Source organism: Phyllobates terribilis, unplaced genomic scaffold, assembly GCF_046119375.1.
Source record: "Phyllobates terribilis strain yellow unplaced genomic scaffold, ASM4611937v1 Scaffold_6__1_contigs__length_29720123, whole genome shotgun sequence".
Taxonomy (NCBI): Eukaryota; Metazoa; Chordata; class Amphibia; order Anura; family Dendrobatidae; genus Phyllobates; species Phyllobates terribilis.
Window position 1 is genome coordinate 10,092,242 of NW_027362766.1, and position 21,623 is coordinate 10,113,864.

The 21,623-nt window shown below is 50.2% G+C and overlaps 5 pseudogenes; all 5 read right to left on the reverse strand.

Annotated features, from left to right (window-relative positions):
- Window positions 1-4,589: 4,589 nt before the first annotated feature.
- On the reverse strand, window positions 4,590-4,796 carry LOC141152768 (U2 spliceosomal RNA; annotated as a pseudogene).
- A 4,004-nt stretch (window positions 4,797-8,800) lies between these two features.
- On the reverse strand, window positions 8,801-8,901 carry LOC141152795 (U2 spliceosomal RNA; annotated as a pseudogene).
- A 570-nt stretch (window positions 8,902-9,471) lies between these two features.
- LOC141152798 (U2 spliceosomal RNA) lies at window positions 9,472-9,650 on the reverse strand (annotated as a pseudogene).
- A 3,981-nt stretch (window positions 9,651-13,631) lies between these two features.
- On the reverse strand, window positions 13,632-13,768 carry LOC141152786 (U2 spliceosomal RNA; annotated as a pseudogene).
- Window positions 13,769-14,404: 636 nt separating this feature from the next.
- Window positions 14,405-14,520, reverse strand: LOC141152778 (U2 spliceosomal RNA; annotated as a pseudogene).
- Between the last annotated feature and the right edge of the window lie 7,103 nt (window positions 14,521-21,623).

The following is a 21,623-nucleotide window of genomic DNA, read 5'->3' on the forward strand; positions in this document are numbered from 1 at the left end:
GCTATAAGTAGAGAAGATTAATAAATGTCTCATGATAATTAAGCTCAATCCGACAGATGTCAGCTAAATGCAGGGGGATGTTTGCGCTAATACAGTACATGTGAAATGATAACCAGCAGACCATATGGTCATCTAGTGGTGATAACACGGCATGCTAAGCAATGGAGTAAATGTCAGCTAGATATAAATACCTTGAGTCATGGTGGGAAACCTGGGACTTGTCAGAGCAGTTAACCAAACGCCTCAACGCGCGTTTCGCCCCTGCTTCGTCAGGAGGCGTGGTTATAGTAAGAGGTGGGTCCTATTTATATGAATCAGGTGTGCAAGTCACCAATTGGTGCTCAGTCAGTCGCGATGCCGCCCCCCCCATGATGATGTGGCCCGGTGGAACTACGTCATCCCCCCATCACCCGAGCAACGACACACGGACCGCGATGCCACCGGGGCGCCGCATTACATGAGCGAAATCGTGTCCTTGTGTAAGAGATGAAAGGCTGCAGGCAAGAAATGCCCCATTTTCTAAATGGCATCATTGCGGACGGGGGGTGGCCAGTCCTCCGCCATCAATGAGGACGGGTCAGAATAGAGTGATGGATAAGTATAAAGTAATAGTATCGTTTATTCTTTCTCTTTTGGACTTTATCCTTAGACATAATTATTTTGTGTTTAAGGACCGCCCCTTCCTACAGCTCCAGGGTACCGCAATGGGGGCGTCTTGTGTGCTCTCATATGCCAACCTTTTCCTGGGGCTTTGGACGAGGGATACGGTCCTTGGCACACCAGGACATGAAGCCGTTATGTCCTGGTCGAGATATATTGACGACGTATTATTTATCTGGCAGGGCTCCATGTCGCGACTGGATGCATTCCTTAATAGTCTGAACAACAACGCCCTAAACATTCACCTTACATGGAAGTACAGTCAGACATCAGTTGACTTTCTAGACTTATTGATTACCAAATCTAGAGACAATAGGATCGAGACAGTTATCTTTTGGAAAGAAACTTCTACTAATGCTCTGTTACACTATTCATCCTCACACCCACCTAAACTTAAAACCTCTATCCCTGTAGGCCAATTCTTACGAGCATGACGTATTTGTTCTAATGACGATACGTTTCATAAACAAGCATATGACCTATCCCGCAGGTTTCAAGACAGGGGTTATCCAAATCAGGACATTAAATATGGCTTTTTGAGAGCCAAAATAGACAACATCTATTATCTGACCCTAAAAACAAAACCGAGAACCACTGACACAAAACCAAGATTTATTACAACATTTAATGCCAATTGGATTAAAAATCAGAAAGAGTTTTTCTAAACATTGGCCTATTCTGCTCACGGACCATGACCTACGATATCAACTCACCAAACAACCATTGGTAACGTGGCGTAGAGCCAAGACTTTAGGAGACATAATCTCCAGAAAAATCAATTTCTTTTTGGCAGTAGGCGCCCACCATGGGGCTGTTTCCCCTGTGGTAGATGCTCAATATGCAAATATATCACTAAAACAGGTGAGTTTTCAAATTCTGGCAAAGACAAAAATGTTAAAATTTTGCATCATATCACCTGTGACACAGAAGCGGTCATTTATCACATCAGATGTCCCTGTGGTCTTGTCTACATAGGCATGACCACAAGACTTTTAAAAGTCCGCATTCAAGAGCATATTAGGGACATCAAAAAATGCCGCTATCCCCAACAACTTAAAACTATCCCTAGACACTTCTTCCATGTCCACAGCTGTAGCCCTAAGGGTCTTTCAGTTTGTGGCATCGATAGAGTGTATATGGGTATAAGGGGAGGTAACACCAAACAAAAACTCCTACAAAAAGGAGAGGCGCTGGATCACTGTGTTGGATACGGTTGTGCCCTCTGGGCTGAATGAGTCTTAGCTTCAAGTCTTTTTTCTAACCTTTTGAATATCAGCGCTGTTTTAATGATGGGATCCTATAGGAGTGTTTTTATTTTCATTTTTTTTTCTTTTTGCACTGCTGAACTGATACTGTTACTAATGATGTGCTCTTTGATATCTTTAGCACTCTGTCATTTCTTGGCTGCTGTCTTATTGTTCTGACTACTCATTTCTATATGGAGATTTGACGTCTTATCAAGTCTTAGAAAACGTGTCGTGCATCATTTGAAGGGATAATACCGGCATGATTTCCTCTATCAAGATCCGTATTCGATGATCTGCACTTATCCTTATATTATTGTACTTGTTATATCGTGATCTTCTCTGTAGTTGTCATTGGCGTATTTATTGTATTATATATGATGATTATCCCTTTTTGCTCTTCTAATCGGCTTACTGCTAATAATGCGGTTTATATATGAATACTATTTGGGGATAGAGTATAATTGCTCTATATAGACTTATATTTATACAGGATTGCGCTATACTTTCCCTCTTTTCTCCTCTTTCCTTTTTCCCCCCACTCTTCCTCTTTCTTCCTCCTCTTTTCCCCTCCCCCCCCATAGGTATTCCCTTGGATGGTAACTAGTACAAATTAGATATGGCGAGCAGCTATTCACATATTATTACCACCTATATTAGACACCAGTAAGGGACGCGATCTACTATTACTTTATACTTACCCATCACTCTATTCTGACCCATCCTCGTTGATGGCGGAGGACTGGCCACCCCCCGTCTGCAATGATGCCATTTAGAAAATGGGGCATTTCTTGCCTGCAACCTTTCATCTGTTACACAAGGACGCGCTTTTGCTCGTGCACTGCGGCGCCCCTGAGCGCCGATTGGTGACTTGTACATCTGATTCATATAAATAGGACCCACCTCTTACTATAACCACGCCTCCTGACGAAACCGAGGCGAAACGCGCGTTGAGGCGTTCAGTTAACTGCTCTGACAAGTCCCAGGTTCCCCACCATGACTCAAGGTATTTATATCTAGCTGACATTTACTCCATTGCTTAGCATGCCGTGTTATCACCACTAGATGACCATATGGTCTGCTGGTTATCATTTCACATGTACTGTATTAGCTCAAACATTCCCCGGCATTTAGTTGACATCTGTCGGATTGAGCTTAATTATCATGTGACATTTATTAATCTTCTCTACTTATAGCTGCTATGTGATATTTATCTATTGATATTTATTGATTTTTATCATCACATGCATTCGCTGGATTTCTACTGTATCAGCTGTATTAGATATGTTTATATTATAGTCTATGGAGTATTTGCAGTGACCTGGGATTGTTAGCGCAGTCCCTATTGTCACTTGTTGGGATTTTGAACTCTGTATCCCTTTATTGTTTTAGCTGCTCCTCTCCCAATACTTACTATCTGATGTTTTTTATATAAAAATATTTTGTATCTAATCAAATGATAGTATATTCTACATATCTCCGATGTGTCTGAGGTTCTCTTTATATGCTTACCATTTACATAATTACTTTTATGACACCTGTTAGACTTCTAAGTTGGGCTTCCTTCAACTTCTTGTACAGCTTCCGGCAAGCCGCCATAGATTGCAGCACCAAGACATACCGTCCTTCCTTCCGAGATTCCTGCAGGCAGACAATGTTTTCTCTTGTCACTTCCAGGATATTGAAGATCACCTCATGCACCATATAAGACAGATTGAAACGCTCTCTGACAGCAGCATCAACTTCAATGCGGAATGCATTGCGAACCAGCATAGTGTATCTTCACGCCCATTATGATCCCTCTCTCGTTCCTCCTCGTTCTCCCCCTAAAGCAGCAACCGGTTTAAGCCATCAAGATGGCGATGCCGAAAGGCCAAGAAAAAACACTCAAGGACCCCAGACAAGACCCATGGTCTTAGCCGAAAGGCCAAGAAGCGATTACCTTTTTATTAGACAAGATATTTATTACCTATTTATTAGAATGAATTCGTGAATGCTGATTAAGTGGATTTTTAACCCTTGAGTTTATGCCATTTCTTTCCTATTACCATTACAAATCAAATCTGTGATGTTGATTTGTTTGATAACCACGTAATAAACTGATGGCTTTGCTTGCTGTGCTGTCCATCGAGTCCTGTTGAGTATTAAATTCTCACGCTCTCCCATAGAAGAGAAAACCATGTCCAAATAAAGCAAGTCTGGGAAAGTTTCATCAGCTTTTCCTTTAAAACCCACAACTATACTGCTTATTGCAGATGCACCCCACACATTTTTAATCTGCATAAGTCCACCTATTTTCACACATTCTCCACCCCCCCCCCCCCAATGTACCACATGCCTCAAGACAGGGGGAGGGGGTAGAGAGGATAACTAATTATTGAACAAATGAGCAGCGGTCCCCCCTGGTTCCCTGTTTGTAGGCTCCTTACAGACTGAAGATGGCTGCTGCAGCACTGCCGGATAAAAGCCAGGAGCCCATTATGACACATGCAATGTTTTTCTATGCTTCCATTCTTGCATTATTCCAATGTCCCATTGTTACATTGCCCCCTAACAATGAGACAATGGAATAATGCAAAACTGGAAGAATGGAACAGACATTGCACGTGTCATAATGGGCTCCTGGCTTTTACCTAGCTGTGCTGCAGCAGCCAGCTTCAGTCTGAAGGGAGCCTACAGACTGGGAAGCAGGAGGGACCGCTGCTCAATTGTTCAATAAATAGTTACCCTCTCTACCCCCCCACCCTTCCCGGTCTTGAGGCGTGTGGCACATTAGGAGGGAGAGGAGAGGAAAATGTGTGAAAATAGGTGGAGGTAAAAGGGACATATTAGCTATTAAACTGATAAGAAAAGATACTACAGTTGATCTTAGCCAAAAGGCCGAGAAGCGATTACCTGAATTGTTTTTTGTCTATGGCTGCACCCTGGCCCCAAGAAGGAACCCATAGGCGGATTATAATGAGGGCAATCTGGGCTACCGCCCGGGGCTCGGAGCTCCGGGGGGTTCATGGCCAGATTGCCCTCATTATAATATGTGCGGCGCCGTGGCACATACCGGCAGTCAGAGGTGAGGGGGCCCCGGACCGCTCCTCCAGCAGTGGCGCACTGCCGCTATTTCTTCTGCTAGGAGACACGGCCCTGTGCGCGGCTGTGTCTGCTAGTGTGACGTCACGCAGTGCGCGGCCGTTTCTGCTAGTGTGACGTCACGCAGTGCGTGCCCTGCACTGCTACTTACCACCGGAGAGGAGCTGGAGGACTGGAGCCGAACCGGGTGAGTGTGTGTGTGTGTGAGTGAGTGTGTGTGATTTGAGTGATTGAGTGAGTAGGTGTGTGTGTGCAGGCAGATATCATTGTGTGATGTCTGTTTATATGTATTTTTGTGTTTCAAATGTGTTTATGCGTGTATGTATATATCTGTATATATTTGTGTGTGTGCGTGACTGCGTGTGGCCTCCCGCTGTGTGTAGATGGCTATGTGCGACCTCCCGCTGTGTATAGATGGCGCCGTGCGGTCTCCCGCTGTGTATAGATGGCTACGTGCGGCCTCCCGCTGTATATAGATGGCTACATTCGGCCTCCCGCTGTGTATAGATGGCGCCGTGCAGCCTCCCGCTGTGTATATATGGCTACGTGCGGCCTCCCGCTGTGTATATATGGCTACGTGCGGCCTCCCGCTGTGTATAGAAGGCTACGTGCGGCCTCCCGCTGTGTATAGAAGGCTACGTGCGGCCTCCTGCAGTGTATAGAGGGCTACGTGCGGCCTTCTGCTGTGTATAGATGGCTACGTGCGGCCTCCCGCTGTGTATAGATGGCTACGTGCGGCCTCCCCCTGTGTATAGATGGCACCGTCCAGCCTCCCGCTGTGTATAGATGGCTACGTGTGGCCTCCTGCTGTGTATAGATGGCTACGTGCGGCCTCCTGCTATGTATAGATGGCTACGTGCGGCCTCCCGCTGTGTATAGATGGCTACGTGCGGCCTCCCGCTGTGTATAGATGGCTACGTGCGGCCTCCCGCTGTGTATAGATGGCTACGTGCGGCCTCCCGCTGTGTATAGATGGCTACGTGCAGCCTCCCGCTGTATATAGATGCCTTCGTGGGGCCTCCTGCTGTGTACAGATGGCTATGTGCGGCCTCCCGCTGTATATAGATGGCTACGTGTGGCCTCCCGCTGTATATAGATGGCGCCGTGCAGCCTCCCGCTGTGTATAGATGGCGCCGTGTAGTCTCCCGCTGTGTATATATGGCTACTTACGGCCTCCCGCTGTATATAGATGGCTACGTGCGGCCTCCCGCTGTTTATAGATGGCTACGTGCAGCCTCCCACTGTATATAGATGGCTTCATGCGGCCTCCTGCTGTGTATAGATGGCGCCGTGTGGCCTCCTGCTGTGTATAGATGGCTTTGTGTGGCCTCCCACTGTGTATAGATGGCTACGTGCAGTCTCCTGCTGTGTATAGATGGCTAAGTGCGGCCTTCTGCGGTGTATAGATGGCTACGTGCGGCCTCCCGCTGTATATAGATGGCTACGTGCGGCCTCCTGCTGTGTATAGATGGCTACGTGTGGCCTCCGGCTGTGTATAGATGGCTACGTGCAGCTTCCTGCTGTGTACAGGTGGCTAAGTGTGGCCTCCTGCTGTGTATAGATGGCTACGTGCGCCCTCCTGCTGTGTATAGGTGGCTACGTGCGGCCTCCTGCTGTGTATAGATGGCTACATGCGGCCTCCTGCTGTGTATAGATGGCTACGTGCGGCCTCCCCCTGTGTATAGAAGACTACGTGTGGCCTGCTGCTGTGTATTGATGGCACCGTGCGGCCTCCTGCTGTGTATAGATGGCTACTTGCGGCCTCCTGCTGTGTATTGATGGCACCGTGCAGCCTCCTGCTGTGTATAGATGGCTACGTGCGGCCTCCCGCTGTGTATAGAAGACTACGTGTGGCCTGCTGCTGTGTATTGATGGCACCGTGTGGCCTCCTGCTGTGTATAGATGGCTACGTGCGGCCTCCCGCTGTGTATAGAAGACTACGTGTGGCCTCCTGCTGTGTATTGATGGCACCGTGCGGCCTCCCGCTGTGTATAGAAGACTGTGTGCGACCTCCTGCTGTGTATAGATGGCTACGTGCGGCCTCCTGCTGTGTATAGATGGCGCCTTGCGGCCTCCTGCTGTTTATAGATGGCTACGTGCGGCCTCTTGCTGTGTATAGATGGCTACGTGTGGCCTTCTGCTGTGTATAGATGGCTACGTGTGCTCAATATTAAGCCATACAATTAGTGTAAGCCTATGTGCTTACGATGCAGTAATGCTCCGGATTTTTTTTGAGAATTTCTGCATCTCCCTGGCAGAAAAAACGCATGCGGATTGTACATGCGGATTGTACATGCGGATTGTACATGCGTTTTTCCTGCCAGGGACTTGCGGATGTCAAGCGTTCTTCACATGCATTTCCGCATACGGGTTGACAAGCGATTTTAGCATCACTTGGAAAGTGCTGGACAACTTGGTCACACTATATAAATCCATGCAAACGACATGGATTTATATAGTGTGACTGTAAAAGAATGGTAAAAAAATATATATATACTTACCTTCTGATGGCCTCCTGACGTCAGCGGTCGCGTGACACGTCACATGACTAAATTACGTCACCACAGGTCCTTTAGTGTACCACGAGCTGCCGGCAAGCCAGGACGCATCGGATAAAGACACCGGGAGCCATCAGAAGGTAAGTATAATATTTATTTTTTATTTTATTCTTTTTCTTACAGGTTCAATGGTACCCGGGTCCGGAGGAGAGTCTCCTGTCCTCCACACCCTGGTACCATCCGCACATTGAAACGCATGGAATCCGCATGTACAGATGCAGTGATGCGTAATCCATGCGTTCCAATGCAAGTAAATGGCGGCGAAAACGCCGCACTTCCGCAAAATAATTGGTAATGCTGCAGATTTTTCCGCAATGATAATCCGCAGCGGAAATTTCCGCAGCATGTGCACAGCACATGCGGATTATCATTGGGGAACATGGCAGACCTTCTACCAAGCATTTTTTAAGCGTTTCTGAAGCGAAATTGCCGCTGCGGAAAAACTTAAAAAATGCATAGTGGGCACACAGGCTAAAAAAATTATTAGAATTAATATATTAAAATTGTGTCAAATTAATTTCACGTAAACTATCGCATGATCTATCACAGGGGATCATGTGACATGTAATACATCAGGTCTGTGTGGAGGGGGGGGGGGGGGCGGCCTTCTAAACTGCCTAGGGTCCTTGCTACTCTTAATCCACCCCTGAATGAACCCATTGTAGGGATAGGGACAAAGACTCCCCTTAGGAAGACATGTTGTTCATCAATAGAAACCTTAAAACCCACAACTATACTGCTTGTTGCAGATGCATAAAACACATTTTTAATCTGCATAAGTCCATCTATTTTCACACATCCCCCTCCCCAATGTCCCACGCGCCTCAAGACCGGGAGGGGGGTTGAGAGGATAACTAATTAATGAACAAATGAGCAGCGGTCCCCCATGCTTCCCAGTCTGTAGGCTCCCTAAAGACTGAAGCTGGCTGCCGCAGCACAGCTAGATAAAAGCCAGGAGCCCATTATGACACGTGCAATGTCTGTTCCATTCTTCCATTCTTGCATTATTCCATTGTCCCATTGACCCCTAACAATGGGACAATGGAATAATGCAAGAATGGAACAGACATTGCACGTGTCATAATGGGCTCCTGGCTTTTATCTAGCTGTGCTGCAGCAGCCACCTTCAGTCTGTAGGGAGCCTACAGACTGGGAAGCAGGGGGGACCGCTGCTCATTTTTTCATTAATTAGTTACCATCTCTACCCCCCACCCTTCCATGTCTTGAGGTGAGTGGGACATTAGGGGGGAGAGGAGAATGTGTGAAAATTGGTGGACGTATAGGGGACGTATCAGGTATTAAACTGTTAAGAAAAGATACTACACTTAATCTTAGCCAAAATGCCGAGAATGTTTACCTGAATTGGTTTTGGCCTATGGCTGCACCCTGGCCCCAAGAAGGCACCCATTGTAGGGATAGGGACAAAGACTCCTCTTAGGAAGACTTGTTATTCATCAATAGACACCTTAAAACCCACAACTATACTGCTTGTTGCAGATGCACCCCCACATGTTTTTAATCTGCATAAGTCCACTTATTTTCACACATTCCCCCCCCAATCTCCCACGCGCCTGTAGTCGGGGGGAGGGGGTTAGGGAGGATAACTAATTAATGAACAAACGAGCAGCCGTCCCCCCTGCTTCCTAGTCTGTAGGCTCCCTACAGACTGAAGTTGGCTGCTGCAGCACTGCCAGATAAAAGCCAGGAGCCCATTATGACACATGCAATGTCTGTTCCATTCTTGCATTATTCCATTGTCTCATTGTTGCATTGCCCCCTAACAATGGGACAATGGAATACTGCAAGAATGGAACAGACGTTGCACGTGTCATAATGGGCTCCTGGCTTTTATCTATCTGTGCTGCAGCAGCCAGCTTCAGTCTGTAGGGAGCCTACAGACTGGGAATCAGGGGGGACCGCTGCTCATTTGTTCAATAATTAGTTACCCTCTATACCCCCCACTCTTCCCGGTCTTGAGGTGCGTGGGACATTAGGGGGAGAGGAGAATGTGTGAAAATAGGGGGACGAATAGGGGACGTATCAGGTATTAAACTGATAAGAAAAGATAATACATTTGATTTTAGCCAAAAGCCCGAGAAGCGATTACCTGAATTGGTTTTGGCCTATGGCTGCACCCTGGCCCCAAGAAGGCACCCAATGTAGGGATAGGGACAAAGACTCCCCTTAGGAAGACATCTTGTTCATCAATAGACACCTTAAAACCCACAACTATACTGCTTGTTGCAGATGCACCCCACGTGTTTTTAATCTTCATTAGTCCACCTATTTTCACACATTCCCTCCCCTCCATTTCCCGCGCACTTCAAGACCGGGGGGGGGAGGGAGAGGATAACTAATTAATGAGCAAACGAGCAGCAGTCCCCCCTGCTTCCCAGTCTTAAGGCTCCCTACAGACTAAAGCTGGCTGCTGCAGCACTGCCAGATAAAAGCCAGGAGCCCATTATGACATGTACAATGTCTGTGCCATTCTTTCATTCTTGCATTATTCCATTGTCCCAGTGTTCCATTGCCCTCTAACAATGGGACAATGGAAAAATGCAAGAATGAAAGAATGGAACAAACATTGCACGTGTCATAATGGGCTTCTGGCTTTTATCTAGCTGTGCTGCAGCAGCCAGCTTCAGTCTGTAGGGAGCCTACATACTGGGAAGCAGGGGGGACCGCTGCTTGTTTGTTCAATAATTAGTCACCCTCTCTAACCCCCACCCTTCCCGGTCTTGAGACGCATGAGACATTAGGGGGGAGAGGAGAATGTGTGATAATAGGTGTTACGGATCCGGGTGGTGGAACCTCTGTGCTGCGGTGCAAGGAGGGACCCAGAGGGGCATAGCTAAGTATCCACTCGGACCGACCTAGGTCGTACGGCGGCTAACGACTCCGTGACCAGGGAGGGACCGAGCAGAGGGACCAGGTGCTACTCTGGGAATGACCTTGTAAGAGAGCAGGTGACTCCCACGGGTCAGATGGCTGAGACTGACCGATACTGCAGATGGGCACAGCAGGCAGGCTGACGAGAGATCCAGGTAGATGAACTGGCAGAGACAGCAGGCGAAAGGCGGGAGCCTCTAGGTAGGCTGTCAGGTGGTCACGGCAAATGACAGGCAGAAGCCTCCGGTAGGCAGACAGGTGGTCACGGCAAGTGACAGGCGGGAGCCTCCAGGTAGGCTGACAGGTAACAGGCAGGTGCTCCCAGGTAAGCAGGCGGGCAAAGCCCATAGACAGACTGGCGGAATTGAACGGAGGACCGACTGTCGGGCTGGAGAGTAGTCAGGCTGGCGGACTGGACTGATAGTCAGGCTGGCGGGCAGGACTAGAAGTCAGGCAAGCAGCGGAATCTGAGCGTTGAAGCAGAGGTAAGTACACTGTGCATCAACTATTGCTCGGGCACCTCCATTTTGGAGGAGGTGCCTTAAATATGGGAGGACCTCCGGCAATTGGCCGGGGACTCCTTAGGGCGGCGCGCGCGGCACCTTTAAGAGGAAGGGAGCGCGCGCGCGCCCTAAGCACAGTGCCCGGGAAGCAACACGCGCCGGCAGCAGAAGCAGGAAGAGGAGCACAGGAGGACGCTGGGCAGGGAGCGCGGCGGTGAGGGGGACGGCTTCTCTGCCTGGCAGAGGGCAGAGACGCCGATGCTACAGTACCCCCCACCCTTACGCCCCCTCTTTTCTAGGCCAGAAAGAAATTTTTCAAGAAGAAGCGGGGAATGAATGTTCTCCCTGGGTTCCCAAGTTCTCTCCTCTGGGCCAAACCCCTTCCAATCCACCAGTAAAAGGGTTTATCCTCTTACCCTCTTGGTGGCCAGAATGTTCTCTACCTCAAAAACGTCCTCAGCGGAAACCGGAGCAGGGGGAGTACCTGGATTGTTGGAAAAAGAATTAAACACAACTGGTTTGAGGAGAGATACGTGGAAGGAGTTGGGAATCCGTAAGGTGGCCAGGAGTTTTAACTTGTAGGCCACTGGGTTGATTTGTTTGAGGACTTCAAATGGACCGATGAACCGAGGACCCAACTTGTAGGAGGGTATTTTGAGCCGAACATGTTTGGAGGAGGGCCAAACCTTGTCTCCCGGACAGAATTGAGGCGGATTCAGACGTCTCTTGTCAGTATATCTCTTCATCCGCTCGGAGGACTGAAGAAGTACGGACCTATTATTCTCCCAAATTCCCAAAAAATGGAAAATTCACTGAACAGAGACTCCGCGGCAGGGTTGTCCACAGAAGCGGAGACGGGAAAAGGAATCCGGGGATGTTGACCATAGACTACAAAGAACGGAGACTTGGAAGTCGATTCGCTCTCATGGTTGTTGTAGGAGAATTCGGCCCATGGTAGGAGGTCCACCCAATCGGTATGGTGAGCATTAACAAAGTGCCGGAGGTAGCTGGTAAGGATCTGGTTGATACGCTCCACTTGGCCATTGGATTGTGGATGGTAAGCGGAGGAGAAATCCAGGGTGACATCCAGCAGCTTATAGGTAGCTCTCCAGAAGCGTGAGGTGAACTGAACCCCTCGATCCGACACAATGTGGAGGGGTAGCCCATGGAGACGGAAAATGTGAAGGAAGAAGTCCTTAGCCAGCTCTGATGCAGACGGGAGACCAGGCAGAGGGATGAAGTGGGCCATTTTAGAAAAGCGGTCGGCGACCACCCAAATGACTGTACAGCCGGCAGAAACAGGGAGATCTGTAATAAACTCCAAAGCAATGTGTTGCCAAGGGGCAGCCGGTACGGGAAGAGGCAGGAGGTAACTGGCTGGAAGATGTCTGGGAACTTTGTTGCGGGCACAAGACGAACAGGCCGAGACGAAGTCTACTACATCCTTGCGCAGGGTGGGCCACCAGTAATGCCGGGTAATGAGCAGGAAAGTCTTCTTCTGACCGGCATGGCCGGCTAATTTAGATGAATGACCCCAGTGAAGAATCTTCTCCCGATCTGGAACTGCAACAAACGTCTTACCGGGTGGGAGACGAGTCAGATCTAAGGGGGACATACTCATTACTTTGGAGGGGTCGATGATGTGCGTAGGCTCCTCCTCTAGATCGGAGCACAGGAAGGATCGGGACAATGCGTCAGCTTTAACATTCTTGTCCGCCGGGCGGAAATGTAGGATAAAGTCGAAGCGAGCGAAGAACAAAGACCACCGGGCCTGATGCGGATTGAGTCTTTGGGCATTCTGGAGATATGCAAGATTTTTGTGATCAGTATAGATGATCACTGGGTATAGAGCCCCTTCAAGCAGGTAACGCCACTCCTCCAGCGCCAATTTGATGGCGGAGTCAGAAGGCTGAGACTGACAGATACTGCAAATGGGCACAGCAGGCAGGCTGACGAGAGATCTGGGTAGATGAACTGGCAGAGACAGCAGGCGAAAGGCGGGAGCCTCTAGGTAGGCTGTCAGGTGGTCACGGCAAGTGACGGGCAGGAGCCTCCGGGTAGGCAGACAGGTGGTCACGGCAAGTGACAGGCGGGAGCCTCTAGGTAGGCTGTCAGGTGGTCACGGCAAGTGACGGGCAGGAGCCTCCGGGTAGGCAGACAGGTGGTCACAGCAAGTGATAGGCGGGAGCCTCTAGGTAGGCTGTCAGGTGGTCACAGCAAATGACGGGCAGGAGCCTCCGGTAGGCAGACAGGTGGCCACGGCAAGTGACAGGCAGGAGGCTCCAGGTAGGCTGACAGGTAACAGGCAGGTGCTCCCAGGTAAGCAGGCGGGCGAAGCCCATAGACAGACTGGCGGAATTGAATGGAAGACAGACTGTCGGGCTGGAGAGTAGTCAGGCTGGCGGACTGGACTGATAGTCAGGCTGGCGGGCAGGACTAGAAGTCAGGCTAGCAGAGGAATCTGAGGGCTGAAGCAGAGGTAAGTACACTGTGCATCAACCATTGCTCGGGCACCTCCATTTTGGAGGAGGTGCCTTAAATATGGGAGGACCTCCAGCAATTGGCCAGGGACTCCTTAGGGCGGCGCGTGCGGCCCCTTTAAGAGGAAGGGAGTGGGCGCCCTAAGCACAGTGCCCGGCAGCAGAATCAGGAAGAGGAGCGCAGGAGGACGCCGAGCAGGGAGCGCGGTGGTGAGAGGGACGGCGTCTCTGCGTGGCAGAGGGCAGAGACGCCGATGCTACAATAGGTAGACGTATAAGGGAAGTATCAGGTATTCAACTAATAAGAAAAGATAGTACACTTGATCTTAGCCAAAAGGCCGAGAAGTGATTACCTGAATTGGTTTTGGCCTATGGCTGAACCTTGGCCCCAAGAAGGCACCCATTGTAGGGATATGGACAAAGACTTCCATTAGGAAGACATGTTGTTCATCAATAGACACCTTAAAACCCACAACTATACTGCTTGTTGCAGATGCACCCCACACATTTTTAATCTGCATAAGTCCACATATTTTCACACATTCTTCCTTCTCCTTAATGTTCCATGCGCCTCAAAAGAGGGGAAGGGAAGGGTAGAGAGGATAACTAATTAACAAACGAGCAGTGGTCCCCCCTGCTTCCCTGTTTGTAGGCTCCCTACAGACTGAAGCTGGCTGCTGCAGCACTGCCAGATAAAGGCCAGGAGCCCATTATGACATGTGCAATGTCTGTTCCATTCTTGCATTATTCCATTCTCCCATTGTTCCATTGCCCCCTAACAATGGGACAATGGAATAATGCAAGAATGGAACAGACTTTGCACGTGTCATAATGGGCTCCAGGCTTTTATCTAGCTGTGCTGCAGCAGCCAGCTTCAGTCTGTAGGGAGCCTACAGACTGGGAAGCAAGGGGACTGATGCTTGTTTGTTCAATAATTAGTTACCCTCTTTACCCACCACCCTTCCCGGTCGTGAGGCGCGTGGGACATTAGCTGGGAGAGGAGAATGTGTGAAAATAGGTGGACGTATAGTGGACGTATCAGGTATTAAACTGATAAGAAAAGTTACTACACTTGATCTCAGCCAAAAGGCCGATAAGCGATGTACCGTCGGCGTCTCTGCCTCCTGTCGGGCAGAGACGCTGATCCCCTCACCGCCGCGGTCCTGGTCCGGCGTCCTCTGGCTCCCCTGCTGTGACCTCCCGGGGTGCGCGCACCGCGCGCAGTTTCCCGGGCACCGTACTTAGGGCACTCGCTCGTGCGCTTCCTCCCTCGTAAAGGGGCCGCGTGCGCCGTCCTAAAGAGTCCACGGCCAATGGCTGGAGGACTGCCCTTATATAAGGCACCTCCTCAAAAATGGAGGTGCCTGTGCAAGATTGTTGTTTGTGTGCTAACACGCTCCTCAGTCCGCAGGTTCCAATGCCCGCCAGCCTGTCTTTCAGCCATGCCCGCCAGCCTGACTATCAGCCGTTCCAGCTAGCCTATCTGCCATGCCCACCTGCCTATCAGCCGTGCCTGCCTGTCTATCTGCCGTGCCCACCTTCCTGCTTATCGGCCGTGCCCGCAAGCTTGTCTACCCACATCACCTGCCTGTCTACCAGCCATGCTCATCTGCTGTGCCTGTCGGCCTCGGCCATCAGTCCCGCGGGAGTCGCCTGCTCTCACACAAGATCGGTCCCAGAGTGGCACCTGGTTCACCTTCCTGGTCCCTCCTTGGTTCATGGAGTCGACTAAGCCACGGTGTGGCCAGGGTCGGTCCGTGAAGGCACTTAGTTACGCCTCGCTGGTCCCTCCTTGTATCCACCACCCGGATCCGTAACAGTTTGCACAGGCCATGGAATCTGTTGGCTACCAGGCTCCTTTACTCTCAGACCTGTACCAAGAGGGCTCTCGCCAGAGATCCCAACAGGATACTATCCTGTCCTATCTGCGGACAGTCAACTCCCGCCGGGACGCGCTGTCCACCCCGACTGTGTCCGCCTCTAACCAAGCGGCACCCCAACCCAGTGGCGCTATGGCATCTGGCTTAGGACCCCGGCTTTCTGTGCCTCCATGTTTTGGTGGCGACCATTCTTTATGTCGGGGCTTCATAAATCCGTGCACGCTGCACTCTGAGCTCTTGGCACACTAGTTCACCTCCGCCCGGGCCAAGGTGGCATTCATCATGTCTCACCTCACCGGAGAGGCGTTGGCGTGGGTTAACCCTCTGTGGGAGACAGGGGATCCTCTGGTGTCTGACCTCCAGGCATTCCTCGCGGCTTTCTGGAAGGTGTTCGATGAGCCTGGACGAAAATCTTCAACTGCCTCCTCTCTTCTCCTACTCCGCCAAGGGAGTCTCTCTGTGGGACAGTATGCTGTGCGTTTCCGCACCCTCGCATCTGAACTTGCCTGGAACAATGAGTCTCTGGTGTCCACCTTTTGGGAGGGCCTTTCCGGTCGGATCAAGTATGAGTTAGCTGGTCGTGACATACCTCCCTCTCTGGACGATCTGGTGTCATTAGCTACACGGATCGACATCCGTTTTCAGGAGGGTTCTAAGGAGGCAACCCGTGAGAGAAGACCCCTGCGACTTGCACCAACCTTTCAAAAACCAGCCTCGCAAACAACATCTCCTCCGGTGTCTTCTCCAGAGTCTATGCAAATAGACCAAGTTAAGATGGTCAAGTCTCGCCAGGAGGTCCGCCGCGCCGAGGGGAGTTGCTTCTACTGTGGCAGCACAGAGCATCTTATCCGCTCCAGTCTGGTGAGACCGGGAAACTCCAGTGTCTAGGACTGCTCGGAGAGTTCCTCCTAGGCAAAAGTTCCTCCTCTACGCCCTTGACTCTGTCCGTTTCGGTTACCTGTGGTGAGACCCGCTTCTTCGAGATCTGGATTCCGGAGCCGCTGGGAACCTCATTCAGCAGGCCGTTGTGGAGCGATATCAGATTCCTACCATATGTCCGGCTGATCCTTTAGCGGTTTCCTCTGTGGATGGAAAGCTTTTCTCTGAGACCATCTTGTTTGTCACTGAGCCTGTAACTCTTCAGGTGGGAATGCTGCACTCGGAGAAGATCTCCTTTTACGTACTGTCCGGTCTCTCTCATCCCCTTTTGCTTGGCCTGCTTTGGTTACAGAGACATGAGCCCGTCCTGAATTGGAGCTCGGGTGAGGTGCTCCGTTGGGGTCAGGAATGTCATAAGTTCTGTCTGGTTCCGGTTCGTCCTGCTCGACCTCTGTCTACTCCAGCTAACCTACCTGGCCTGCCGGCACCCTACTGGTCATATGTGGACGTCTTTGATAAACAGGAGGCAGAGACACTACCACCTCATAGGCCGTATGATTGCCCCATCAACCTAATACCTGGTGCCTCACCTCCTCGAGGGCGAATCTACCCCTTGTCGCTGGCCGAGAACCGTGCTATCTCTGAGTACATAGAAGAGAATCTTGCTAGGGAATTTATACAGAAATCCACCTCTCCGGCTGTAGCAGGATTCTTCTTCGTCAAAAAGAAAGATGGCTCTCTTCGTCAATGTATCACTATAGGGGCCTAAACCAGATCACCATCTAAAATAAGTACCCCCTGCCTCTCATCTCGGAGCTGTTTGACTGCCTAAAAGGCGCGAAGATCTTCACTAAGCTCGATCTTCGTGGGGCATACAATCTGGTCCGGATTCACCAGGGAGATGAGTGGAAGACGGCATTCAACACTTGGGATGGTCACTACGAGTACCACGTGATGCCCTTTGATCTCTGTAATGCTCCAGCCGTCTTCCAGGAGTTAGTGAATGACATCTTCCGAGATCTCCTGTATTCCTGCGTGGTGGTGTACCTGGACGACATCTTGGTGTTCTCCCCTGATCTGCCCTCTCACCGGAGGGATGTTTGTCAGGTACTGCTGAGGCTTCAGAGGAATCGCCTGTATGCCAAGTACGAGAAATGCCTCTTTGAGCAGACCTCCCTACCATTTTTGGGGTATATCATCTCTGAGACCGGACTGCGGATGAATCCCGAGAAGGTGTCTGCCGTCTTAAAGTGGCCCCGACCGGAGGGGTTGAAGGCTATTCAGCAATTTATGGGATTAGCTAACTATTACCGCCTCTTCATTCCTCATTTCTCCTCCCGGACTGCTCCCATCTCTGCTCTCACCCGTTAAGGAGCAAATCCCAGGGAATGGACTTCTGAGGCGGAAAGTGCCTTTGTCTCTCTTAAACAAGCCTTCTCCTCCGCTCCAGTGCTACATCGTCCAGATTGCAATAAACAGTTCTTCCTGGAGGTTGATGCCTCTTCCTCTGGGGCCGGAGCAGTGCTCACCCAGAAATCCTCGTCCGGATGAATGGTGACCTGCGGCTTCTTCTCCAAACTCTTTTCTCCATCCAAGCGCAATTACTCCATAGGAGATCGAGAACTGCTGGCCATCAAATTAGCGCTGGAGGAGTGGCGCTACTTGCTTGAGGGTGCTCTCCACTCAGTGGTCATCTACACTGACCATAAAAACCTTGCTTACTTGCAGCCCGCCCAAAGACTAAATCCGCATCAGGCCAGATGGTCTTTGTTCTTTGCTTGTTTCAGCTTCACTCTCTATTACCGCCCGGCAGACAAAAATATTAAAGCTGACGCTCTATCCCGCTCTTTTCTGTCTACCAACCAAGAGGAGGAGCCTCTACACATCATTGACCCCTCCAGAATAATGACTGTTGCCCGCTTGACCTGTCTCATCTACCTCCTGGTAAGACCTTTGTAGAGGCTATGGATCGGAAGAGGGTCTTACTCTGGGGTCATTCGTCCAAACTGGCTGGTCATGTCGGCCAGAGGAAGACGCTTCTGCTCATTGCCCGACATTATTGGTGGCCCACCCTGCGCAAGGATGTTGCGGATTTTGTCGCGGCTTGTTCCTCCTGTGCCCGTAACAAGATACCTAGGCACCTCCCAGCTGGTCATCTTCTTCCTCTCCCCGTGCCTTCTGCTCCTTGGCAACACATTGCTATGGATTTCATCACTGACCTCCCGGTATCTGCCGGTTCTACCGTCATATGGGTGGTCGCTGACCGCTTCTCCAAGATGGCTCACTTCATTCCTTTGCCTGGTCTACCGTCCGCACCTGTGCTGGCTAAGGACTTCATCCATCACATCTTCCGTCTCCACGGCTTACCCCTCCACATTGTCTCAGACAGAGGAGTTCAGTTTACTTCTCGCTTCTGGAGAGCCACGTGCAAGCTGCTGGATGTCACTTTGGACTTTTTTTCAGCCTATCATCCTCAGTCCAATGGTCAGGTGGAACGTATTAATCAGATCCTTACAAGTTTTCTTCGGCACTTTGGCAACGCTCACCATAGCGATTGGGTAGAACTTCTTCCTTGGGCCGAGTTTTCTTATAACAACCATGTGAGTGAGTCCTCTGCTAAGTCTCCGTTTTTTTGTAGCTTACGGTCGACACCCCAAATTCCGTTTCCCGTCTCTTCTTCAGTGGACAATCCTGCCGCGGAGTCTCTCGTCAGTAACTTTTCGGTGATTTGGGAAGACACTAGATCTGCGCTTCTTCAGTCCTCCGAGCGGATGAAGAAGCATGTGGATAAGACGTCTGGTTCTGCCTCTATTTAGTCCAGGAGACAAGGTCTGGCTTTTGTCCAAATATGTCCGTCTCAAGATACCATCATACAAGTTGGGCCTGCGGTTCATCGGTCCTTTCAAGATTATGAACCAAATGAATCCAGTGGCGTACAGGCTGAAACTCCCGGCCTCCTTACAGATTTCCAATTCCTTTCATGTGTCTCTCCTCAAGCCTGTTATCCTTAATCCTTTCTCTGACGATCCAGGTACCACTCCAGCTCCAGTCTCCGCTGAGGAAGTCTTTGAGGTAGAGAATATTTTGGCCATCAAGAAGGTAGGAGGAAAGACTTTCTTTCTTGTGGATTGGAAGGGGTTTGGTCCTGAGGTGAGGTCTTGGGAGCACAGGGAGAACATTCATGCTCCTCGTCTTCTAGAGAAATTTCTTGCGGGCCTAAAGATGGAGCATAAAGGGGGGGGGGGGTACTGTAGGGTCCCGGCAGGAGGCAGAGACGCCGATCCCCTCACCGCCGTGGTCTCAGTCCGGCATCCTCCGGCTCCCCTGCTGCATCTGCCCGGGGTGCGCGCACCACGCGCAGTTCCCTGTTCACTGTACACCGTCCTAAAGAGTCCCCGGCCAATGGCCGGAGGACTGCCCTTATATAAGGCACCTCCTCCAAAATGGAGGTGTCTGTGCAAGGTTGTTGTTTGTGTGCCCGCCAGCCTATAAGCCCTGCCAGCCTATCCGCATCAACTACCTGTCGGCTTCGGCCATCAGTCGGCTGCTCTCACACAAGGTTGGTCCCAGAGTGGCACCTGGTTCACGGAGTCGACTAAGCCGCCTTGTGGCCAGGGTCGGTCCGGGTAGGCACTTAGTTACGTCCCTCCATGTATCACAGCACAGAGGTTCCACCACCAGGATCCGTAACAGCAGTGACTGTACCGGGGTATATACACTGCTCGAAAAAATAAAGGGAACACTTAAACAACACAATGTAACTAAGTCGATCACACTTCTGTGAAATCAAACTGTCCAGTTATGAAGCAACACTGACCGTGAATCAATTTCTCCTGCTGTTGTACAAGTGGAACAGGTAGAAATAATCGGAAATAAAGGAGCGGTTCTGTAGGTGATGACCACAGAAAATTTCTCTGTTCTCATCCTTTTTGGTGGCTGTTTTGGTCACTTTTTCATTTTGTCATTGCTCTCACCCCTAGAGGTACAGTAGCATGAGGCGGTGTCTACAGTACAACCCACAGAAGTTGCTCAGGTAGTGCAGCTCATCCAGGATGGCACATCAATGCGAGCTGTTGCAAGAAGGGTAGCTGTGTCTGTCAGCACAGTGTACAGAGCATGGAGCAGATACCAGGAGACATGGAGGGGGCCGTAGGAGGGCAACAACCCAGCAGCAGGACTGCTCCTTTGTGCAAGGAGGAACAGTGCCAGAGCCCTGCACAGTGACCTCCAGCAGTCCACTAACATCCATGTGTCTGCTCTGTCAGAAACTGACTCCAAGAGGGTGGAATGAGGGCCCGACCTCCACAAGTGGGTGTTGTGTTTACAGCCCAACACCATGCATGGCGATTGGCAGATTTGACATTGGTGCCCTGTGCTCTTCACTGATGAGAACATGTTCACACTGAGCACGTGACAGAGTCTGAAGACACTGTGGAGAACGTTCTGCTGCCTGGACCATCTTCCAGCATGACCGGTTTGACAGTGGGTCAGTAATGGTGTGGGGAGGCATTTCTTTGGAGGGCCGCACAGCCCTCCATGTGCTCGCCAGAGGTAGCCTGACTGCCATTAGGTACCGAGGTGAGATCCTCAGACCCCTTGTGAGACCATATGCTGGTGGGGTTGGCCGTGGGCTCCTCCTAATGCAGGACAATGCCAGACCTCATGTGGCTGGAGTGTGTCAGCAGTTCCTGCAAGATGAAGACATTGAAGCTATGGACTGGCCCGTCCGTTCCCCAGACCTGAATCCGATTGAGCACATCTGGGAAATAATTTCTTGTCCCATCCACCAACGCCACGTTGCAGCACAGACTGTCCAGGAGTTAATTGATGTTTTAGTCCAGGTCTGGGAGATCACCCGCCGCCTCATCAGGAGCATGCTCGGGCATTGTAGGGAGGTCATAAAAGGCACATGGAGGCCACACACAATACTGAGCATCATTTCCTCGTCTTGAGGTATTTCCACTGACATGGATAAGCCTGTAATTTGATTTTACACTTTGATTTTGAGTATCATTCCAAATCCAGACCTCCATGGGATATTGATTTACATTGATCATATTTATGGTTTTATTGTTCTCAATGCATTATATAATGAATATAGATTTGCAATGGAATATTTCATTCAGTGATATCTAGGAAATGATATTTTAGCGTTCCTTTTATTTTTTTGAGCAGTGTATATACTGTATAATCCATGCGTTGGAATCGGGAGTTGTATATACCACACGCTCACTGTTACGTTTCCCCAATAACCGGCCTATTAGTGGAAACAAGCTGCAGCCTCCTCCATTAATCATCAGTCAATCGCGTAATTTTCTGGACAATAGGGGGAAGTGGAGACCTGTTTGTGACAAAAAGATCTGCATGACATCCCAGGCTGTGATCCTTGACATTAGCAATCAAAATTCTTCCCCCAATTCTGCAGATTTTTCTTCTCAATTGCAGC